The sequence below is a fragment of the Cyprinus carpio genome, chromosome A5 (genome assembly GCF_018340385.1).
Source record: "Cyprinus carpio isolate SPL01 chromosome A5, ASM1834038v1, whole genome shotgun sequence".
Taxonomy (NCBI): Eukaryota; Metazoa; Chordata; class Actinopteri; order Cypriniformes; family Cyprinidae; genus Cyprinus; species Cyprinus carpio.
The window spans coordinates 22,871,197-22,881,590 of NC_056576.1; positions in this window are offsets into that span (position 1 = coordinate 22,871,197).

The window sequence follows — 10,394 nt, forward strand, 5'->3', positions numbered from 1 at the left end:
GATAGATAGCATGAGACACGCAGGGCGTTTGGGATAGTTCATGCATCGGTTTTTTCTTATGCAGCTGCCCATGTGGATGGAACACTTCCAGATCTGCACACCCACTCACTGTGTGTGGTGTGTGTAACACATGCTTAAACATTCTTTTAGGACAAATCTGTCCACTAGCGTCAGAAAAATCTCCATTTAGGAAGACATTATAAAATACATCAAATATAAAAATAAGAAAAATAAAAGTAATATGAAACCTATATACACTATCGTTTCAGCATTAATAATAATGAGCATAGAATGTTGTCTGCGCACCAAATCAGCCATATTATAGAATAATTTCTGAAGGATCATGTGACACTGAAAGCAGTGTTAATTTTAGTAATCATTGAAGATACTATTATAGTTTTGTGTGAATATTTTGAATTAGTTTCAAATTCAGATTAGCCCATCACATGAATAAATTATATTTAAAATAATCTTAAACTAGAAAACAGTTATTTTTTAAGTGTAATAATATAATCATCAAAATTACCATTTTGGTAAATAAATGGCAGCCTTGTACATTCGTAAATATTTAAACTGTAAGTTTTACTTTCATATGGATAATCAAAATGTGGCAATCTGAACTGGTTAATTTTTTTTACCAGTAAACCAGCAAGGTTCACTGCTTCCAAACATAATTGGAATCGATCTCATATTCATATAGTACTGCTCTATAGTGTTCTATGCATAAGTTGTACAAGCAACATTGTGGCACAGCGTTTGGTGTGCAGCTAGAAGGCACATCCTTCCAAACACTGAAAAGATGACCAGTAGATGCAAAGAGCCTATGCAGCAGTCTGCATTATTTTCAGGGCATTCTTATTCTTCTTCTCCTCTGGACGGCAATGTACACTATCTCTGTCTCTCAGACCAGATCGGAGAGGAGGGACAGACTCCATGACTGTCTCCCAGAGATGGAGAGGAGGGAGAGAAGTGTCTCTCAGCCAGTGTCATAGGGAGAGTGGCTGGACACTCAGTGTATGTGACAAGGCCAGTCCGGAGTGGGAAGGCCCCCCTGCAATATAACTCTCATTTGGAGCCAGCTGTGGCCTGAGAGCATGAAACATTGAACCAACACAGCTGCCATGGATCCACTGCCGTCCTGCCAGCTTGCACTGTCTGTTAGTGCGGAGCGGAAACACACACGCATACACAAACAGACACACACAGCACTGACCTTTTCCAATTCAGCTTTCTAAGTGAACTTGGTCCAGTGTCACAGTCTAGCATACTGAAAGGTCTAATGCCCACCGACTCTGCAGAAAGGTCTAAGATGACATGGCTTTTAATTCTGAGAGATGGCATACAATGAAAGTGCATTCATTGAAGATATGGTTTATGGCACCAGTGTTTTTTTAGTATCATGATATTAACTTAAATAAAATAATGTTGAATATGTTGATAACTAATCTCGTTTTACCATATTTCTGTTTTCATTTCATTTTTAGTGAAATTTAGTATTTTTCTTTAATTTAAACTTAATGGAAATTAGAAAGGTGCCAAATGTTGTCTTTCTCTCTCGCTCTCTCTCTCTCTATAAATATAGTTCTTTATTATAGTTTATATCAAGCATTTACCACCTGATCCACAAGTCTGGAGTTAGTAGACACACACCAGTCTCAAAGAGCTGCAAAAGATCTATTAAAGCGGTCTGAAAAGGTCACCCAAAATTACTGCCTCTGTGTAATTAATTTGAGTGAATTAAATTAAAAAGATATATATATAAATACTTAATAATAAAGTTTTATTTAGTTGCTAAAAGAATACTATGCTATCTCAGAATATCGTTCCAATACAAAGTTTAGGATAGAATGTTCAATGTAATGCTTAAAAAACATAGTCACAGCTATATTGTGTCAATAACTGTGTATATCATTGTCTAAAATGCTTTGTATTTCACATGCCTGCTGCAGTCAAAAACAAAGCTGTATTTTAAAAGACCTAGGGGTGTAATATAGTTTCAACAGACATATGTTGATTTATTTAAGGGAACATGGGCTCGCTGAAGAGTTTCCATCCTGATTTTAAGTGACATGTCTAAAGTACACCACGCGCTCTACAGGAAAATAGGCTTCTTTAAAGTAGCTCTCTCAGGGGGGCTGCCCCTGTCTAGCATGTATCCAAGTGCTGCTACAAGCTAGAGCTTGCAATGTAAAGTGTCAGTGACAGATTCAAAGGCAAATGGGCCTGAATAATTGATCGGGCGGGGCTAGCGTTAGCAGGTAGTGCAGCGACTTGCTAATGATGGCGAGTTACATCAATTTTACAAGAAACAATTAGCAACAGGAGTAATTACACTTATCACCGTTTTATAAAAATCACCCTCCCCTGCACTCCCCCCACACACTCATCATGTAAAGGAGTTTAATCAGAGGAGTCAGGCTTAAAATGGATATAGAGGGTTTCATCAGAATGGGATTCAGTGAAGGTGATCGCCTGCAAATGATGGTTACACACATACAGTAGCTTTATTTTTGTGGCTACGAACTGGATTTATCAAAATCTTTAGAGCATTTTAAAGCCTTTGAACTAAATATCATATGATCAACAATTACCCTAATTATTCTTGGCCTACTAGTTTATTTAGCTTCTTTTGTTGCCGTTCAGTAAATTCAATTTTATAAGGACCCTCAAATAATTGAGCATCAACTGTGAATAATGTACAGCATTTAAAACAAATCAACCTCAATCTAGACACCCATGATAGAAATGGGTTGTCTTGCATTTCCAATCTTTTTTTACTAAATGTTGCATAAGTATCCCACAAATAACAACTTCCTTCATCACCAGAAGGGTCAAGCACAAGCAACTAAATAGTTCTCGACGTTGCTGCAAACCTGGGTTATTTATGAGCCCTTCCGATGCTGAGAGAGGAAATCAAGACCTCTCTCGCAGTCAGATTGGACACTGGAAAGTGGTCAAAGGCAGCAATTTGCATCTATCATCTGCAATTTGAAACAAGTCCATCACATCTGCTGTTTGCCCAGCCAATGGCCACTGCTAAAGGACTCCAGAAATGAACTATTAGTTCACTCCTTCTCCCCAGCTCGCTCGAATGACTGGATGTTTAAACGATTCAGAAATATTGCCTCAAACAAGGAATTGAACCTGGCATTACCTAAATTGTGTTAATTTGTATACACTGACTGTGGTTTACCGGTCGAGACACTTGTTAGTTGAAGGTTAAAATGCTTTAGGTCTCATGCTGCCTTCACAAATTTTGATATATATTGAAGTTACATTTACAAAGAAATGTATGCATTATTTGGTTTATCTACATTCCATTAATATGTAATGTTTTGTTGTGTTTTTCAAACACCACTATTAAGAATATTAAGCAAGGAGACACTGTAACCAATGTGGCTTGTGTGAGAGCTAGAGTGAATACAAACTTTCTATATATTAGCCCATTCTTAAGCTTCATTTCAGTGCCAAAACAACCTAATAGAGAACAATGATGCATGCATCATCAGAATTTTCACATTTAAACATATGTTACATGCACATAATCAATTGACACATATGATCACAATCACATGTATTGTCAAATAAATATAAAATGAACCTGGACCAAAAAAAAAAAGAAAAAGAAATTATAAGAAAAATATAGTCTTTGGAGCATATTTTCTTGAAGGAACATATTCATCTTTCTCTCCTGCTCTCTCTGGATATGTTTGGATACCCGCTGTTTCAGTTTTGTGTATACATAAGTTGAATTTTACACAAATGCAAGTCACTTAAAAAAAAAGAAAAAAAAGAAGAAAAAAAAACTAACACAAAACTTCATGCTTAAACAATGACAAATAGATGTCTATGATGAAAAAAAAGGTTTATTTTTTCTCCATAAGTTGTCTATTCAAGATGGAGGGTAGAGAGAGGGAGTACAGCAGTGCAAGTTAAGAATATTTTTCACTCTCTGTCACCTATGGCTTCCTAGATTTAAAGGCACTATTAAGGCGTCTTTGGAATGATTTTATAGTAAAACCTGAAATAAAGTCACCTGATGTTTCAAAAAAACATGTATACTTCTTTGTCAGACTGTATAAAAATCAGCAGTCATGTTTAGACTGGTCAAGTGTTATCAGTGATTTTGCACTTCGTACCAGAATAAGGCCAACCTGGCCTAAGATTCATTGTCAACTGGACAGCCTGCTGACAGCCTGATGCAATTCTCTGTAATGCCTAAAAGTATGATAATGTTAAGTAATATTTGATAACTTGGTTAAAATCACATCTAATCATTTGTGTTAAATAATTTAAGTGGGAACAATGCATTGCAGTCTAATATATTTAGCTACATTGTATTTACATACAATGGTGATTTTAAATGCTTTTTTTTGTCATTTCCATTCCATAGCAGTGTCACGAGTTAAAAACTAGCAGAACTGACTCGCTGCTAACTCAGAAAGACTCGCTGCCAGTTCAGCTAACTTCACTTATCCACTGTTGTTCAGATTGTGGAAAAACAATGGGGCTCAAGGAAATATACCAGTGCTCTTCTCTCTTACTTTGTTTCAAAGTTCTAACCTCCCCTCCCTTGTGTTCACAACTAGGTTCTTCCCTTCCCGACAATTGAGCATGATGTTTCCACCAGAACAATGCCTTGATCTCCCTCATCCATCCACACCCAGCATTTCTTGGCCACATCTTTAACCCCATTGTCATAGGCTGACAGCATAAAACATTTAGCTTGCCTAACAATGTCCAGTTACACTGTACGCTACAAGCAGGGAGTTTACCTGACACAGGGTGGCATTACTAATCACTCTCCACTTCAGTCGGTTTCCGCTTCTCTCCTGCCCTTTAATCGTTCTTCTCATACCCATACATCTTATTTGAGAGAAATTAGGAAGGAATCAATCATTTGTCACGTCTATGTGTTCTTGCGGGCCTCTCCAAACGGATTTTTGTCTCCAGGCTAGTGTGGGGAATGGGGAGGATCATGTAGCGTGTGGAGGAATCCAAAGTGACGCAGGTTGAGGCTTCATGGTACTTTCTCTGACAAACAGGCTCCGGGTTCCCCCTCAACAGCTTTTTCTCGTTCAGCTTTCACTACACTGATGCACAGCAATATTTCTTGAGCAATCTCAGAAGAGTACTGAGGTCCTGTTAAGAGCATTCAATCCAGAGAGTTTCAACTCTGGTTGCACAATACCAGAAGAAAGTATAAGACATCAATTCAAATCTAAGTTATGAGCTGGAATCTTTATGGGTATAAGGATGATGGATAAGATTCACAAGTTGCTGTGGCATTTGTTTTAAAAAGTCATTGTTTATGCTCTACAATCATGATTCATTGCAAAAAAATTATTAATGAATCCTGTCAAACAAAGTTCCCATATTTTCAATTCATAATAAAATAAAAACGTTGAAATACAGAAATATTTAATAAGCGTGAATATGTGATAAAATAAAATGGGCATGTATAATGATAACTGTAAAAATTCTGTTTAATGCCTTAACCTAAACACTTTATATACTGAAAATATAAACAGTTTAGGATTGTATTATGTGTCTGCATAAGATGACATACCACATTGCAGACATTTCCATATTTATACTTTCAAAGAATCCTACACTATAAATTACCAGGTTTACATAAAACATATTGATTTAGAATTAGAATTTAGAATACCATGTTTTATTTAATGGAAACTTTATTTTTCAGTTAGTTTTCATTTCCATGATGTTAACATAACTGATATTTGGTTTAACAAAATTAGCGGTAACACTTTACCTAAACCTTTATGTATAATGCATTATAAAGGGGTTATTAAAGGGTATAATGCATTATAATTAATCATAATGTGCCTTGTAATACATTATATCTTGTTGTAATAATTATAACCAAATTTGAAATGCATAGTGTAACAATGAATTGATAAGTGTTCATTTATTAACTGTGGTTACAATTATTCATGTGATTGTACAATGCATTATAAGATACATTACAAGGCATAAGTAATGCATTAAAACTACTTTTATAATGCATTATACATAAAGACTTTACTAGAAAATATTAGCGAATTAGCTTTGATTTCTAAGGTTTTGGGGAGTATGATTTCACTGGCATTGCTAAACTTCAAGTGCTGTGAGAGGATGTAATTAAACTGATACAATAGATAAATAATTACTAGAACAATAATGAGGATTCATGTATTAATGTATTACAAAGCACATTATGAATCATTATAATGCATATACCCTTTAATAACCCATTTCATATGAAAGAAAGAGAAAAAGTTACCTGTATGCGAAAAATAAACACATCCAAACTTTTATGCTGTCTTATAATGTAAGAAAAACTATTTCTAAATACTTTTGTATTGTGTTTATTTTTTTAGTTGTTTATATATTCAGTAGTAGTTCTTGAATTTGGCCTCACATCTTCTAAACACAAGTATTTTTTAAGTAATCATTCAAAACATTAAGTCCACAATTTCCCTATGTCCCTACCATAGAGATGGGCCTCTCAAGGAATATGATCCCAGTTCTTACCATCATGACCTCAATATAGTTATTGCAAACCATTTTCATTCATCTGCCTGTATGAAAGCAGCTTAAAGAAGTGGTTCATATTCATCCTTTTAAGGTGTGTTTTTTTTTTTTAGATTAGAACGGGAATATGTTGCAGCTTATTAGGAATGCAATTTCCAATAGCTCTTGTTAATACAAGTAGGACCTAGTCTACACAGAACAGAGAACAACAGTCAAAAACATTTTTTAAGTCAAAGTTAAAAAAATAAATGTGGTGCAATACCAACTCCAATCAATAGATGGCTTCATAAACTACTGCAGTTGAGGGAGGCACAAACAGCTTGGGAGTCAGTCAGTGGAAGGGCTGGGTGGTGAATTATGATGAGAGATGAGTGCTTTGTGGTCAGTCTAAAACTCTCTCATACTGAATATTTCCCTTGCAGACATAATGATGTCACCTCAATCAAGGATATGTATATCCTGGCAAGATCAAATCAAATCATTCAAAAAAAATAACATTTAGAGTAACATTCTTTAGCTGGATAGTTAGCTGTTGTGTGAAAGAAAAATAAAACAGAACTAAGCTTAAAACAGCCTAGCCTAGCCATTGACCAAAAATATAGGCTTTCTTTGAGGAGATGAAACACAATTTAATGTGTCTTATCCTAATGTCCCTGATCGCATAACTTAAACTGTTTTGGGTTGAAATCCTCATTATTTAAACCCTCATGCATCTAGAAACAATGAAGCTCTTCTCACAATAGTTAGCATTGATTAAAAAAAAAGATACTACCTAACTAGCATGCCACATTGTTAGTGTTATTCCAGTTCTCAGGTTTTTTGCTGGTTACAACTTATTTCACATACACATCTAGGCTCATCAGGGGGTGTGGCTAAGGTGGTTTGACGACGACGTTATTTACAAATGTCCCACCAAACCATGTTACAGTTAAACTCACTTCCTCTGTCAATGCATGCCACTCGAGATGCTTTATTCATGCACATACTCTTACTTTTTATAACAACATAACTTTCCTATTTATATTTACCTATAAATGTGTTTTGGTAAAGAAAAAAACAATATTTGCATAAAATATAAATTATGAAATTATGGTACACCTATGATTGGCTCTAAGTTTTTGCGTATCCTGTATTTGATTATTGTCTTTTTGCTGAGATGTAGTATTATTCTAATTTTGGGCAAGTCACAGTTTTCAAAGCAGCTTTGCAGAAAAATTATGAAAAATTATAATGGAATTCTAATCTTGATATCTTGATCTCTTACAGTCACATGTAGCATAGAAGAGATGGATGTCTAATATACAGTAGTGACAGAATTTGTTAATGATAGGATCAACAATATGGCATCACATAGCCACCTTATATAGAGAGCTGTGAGATTCATATGGTTTTACAGCATTATAGTTTATATACTTTGAGGGTTTCACCCATTCAAAAATCTATTGTAGCAAATACTGGACAAGTGGAAAAGAAATTCTACATTTACATTTAATACTTTGAAGCAGAAAAAAAAAATTTAATATTACAACTGGTACTGATCCACTTTAATCCACTTCATGGTTTCGAGCCCTTTTATAATCGACATGCTCTTCTAAGTAGAGATATAGCTGTCTAACAAATAATGTGAAATTAAAACGACCAGGCTTACGGTTCCTCTTTATTTTAATCTCCATAATAGCTAGTGTTAGCTGTGCTCTCTTAGGTCAATGAGAGGATATTGGGGCCAGTTTCCATTATCAGAGTGCATGGACACGGTTCATGCTAGAGGTGCCGCTGTGAATTAGCATGTAAGGCTTCAAAGCGTACGCCAAACAGTGGAGCTTATCAGAGCTGTGTGCAGTCTGTGACACCAAAGCCTCTTTTGCCAGATCTGAACGCCACATAAGTCCATTGTCCACTCAGCATGCTAAGAAAGTGAAGCCTCAGCCCGGCACAATAGACTAGCATTACAGGAGATATTTGAGTTGAACAGGACTCCTTAAGACCCTCATATGGGTATTTACACATTTTACGCCGGATTAAACATGAAAATATAGGGTTATCCCTCAATTTATGTGACCAAAATGTCATTGTTTCATCTGTTTCTTATAAGTCTTATGATTCTGTTCTGCAGGAAGGGGGTTAAAATACAGTGCAAAGCCCGTTTGTTTCTATGTTTGTTTGTGGTGATTTGGGAAAAAAAACAAAATTGCATACTGCCCGGGTGTTCTCACATATTGTAATGGGAGCTAAACTTAAATTCTTGTTTTCGTTTAGTCGAATTGATTAATAGTGTCTTTCTTCTGACGGTGTCGGCTCGCCTCCACTTTCAATCACATTAGTGTTTTCTGTAAATTTGTTTGGTGAATTTTTGACTCATTTTTGGTGTATCATTTTGGTCATTGTACAATTTTTTTGTGTTGTTGATTGCTGGGTAATTATTCTTTTACGTTCCATCCTTAATACTTGGATGAAACTTGACTGATTGATCGATTGAGTTTTGATAGGTAGCACCTGTGACTTTCCACCTTGGTATTTATTTTTTTTTTTTTTTTTTTTTGTTGTTTTATTATGTGTTTTTTTGTGGTTGGTTTGTTGATGAAAAATTCTGATCGTATTGCCTCTGTTAACAAAATAAAAAATAAACTATAATTTATTAGAAGCAGATACACGTGAGGTACGGATCCTTTATCTGATTATGAAGTAAAAATTTTCATTTAAAATTGTTATGTGCATCCTCCATTACGTTTATTATTAAACCATATGATTAGAATATATTGTAAATAATATTTGTTTACATTGTGTTTAAGAATTTTTGTTACATAAAAAAGATTTTGTAATAATTCACTTATTCTCTATAAGTTTTGTCACCAAAATGAAGAAAACAAAATCCTGCAAATAAATTAACTGAAGTCTGGAAAATATTCAGATTTGCAACAGTGATGAGATAATTAAGATATTCATCATTCAAATGGGAAGTCATAAACGCTTAACAAGCATTTGTTTTGATGACAGTTAAATATAAGCAGCATCTATTTATATTTGTTAGCGCTTATGGGTCATTATGCTGCTGTCATTTGTCAGCACAGGGGTGTGTACTCCTCTGGATCTCCAGAGAGGCAGTGCTCACTATAGCATTCTGAATAACTATTGTATTTGGCCTCCTTATAAATTGCTATTCTTCATAATTCAACAAAGTCTCAAAAAACAAACAAACAAGCAAACAAAACAAAGAAACAACAAAAAAACTCACAAAAATGCTCCCAAAGTCCAGGAAATTAAAGTTTAATCATTAAAATTCAACACCTTAAATGTGAATGTTTAACTGATAAAATGGTAAAGAGGATATGCCACATTATACTAGTTTTTAAATTCAAAATTATCAGTTAGTTTTAGGATATTTATCCATTTGATTTTTGGTTGTATATAAAGGGAGTGCAAAATTGATCTTATCACAGTTGAATTACTTTGATACCTGAGAATTTCCCCTCTCTGCAACAGACGTCTTATCAAACGTGACTGATTACCGTAATCTGTACTCTGGGCAGCCATTAAGCAAATTACCTGAATCATTGCAAGTATTAGTCTCATTAACACATGATTAGCATCAAAATTAAAATAATGAGTGTTTAACTTGTGATGTCTTCCAGTTGTTAGGAATGGCTTGATCAGCCACACTGGGCTTCACTGAGACATGATTTGAGAAGGAAATATAAATATAAGCAATGGTGCAGCAGTGACGAAACACATGTCAAAATATGCTTGAAGCACTGTGGGTTATTTTCAGGGTGTAAAGTTATGCCATTAAACCCTTGTGCTAGATACTTCCAGGTTTTAATTTTGATGCTAATCTGATCTCTTCCTTTGATTAACCCTGCAGG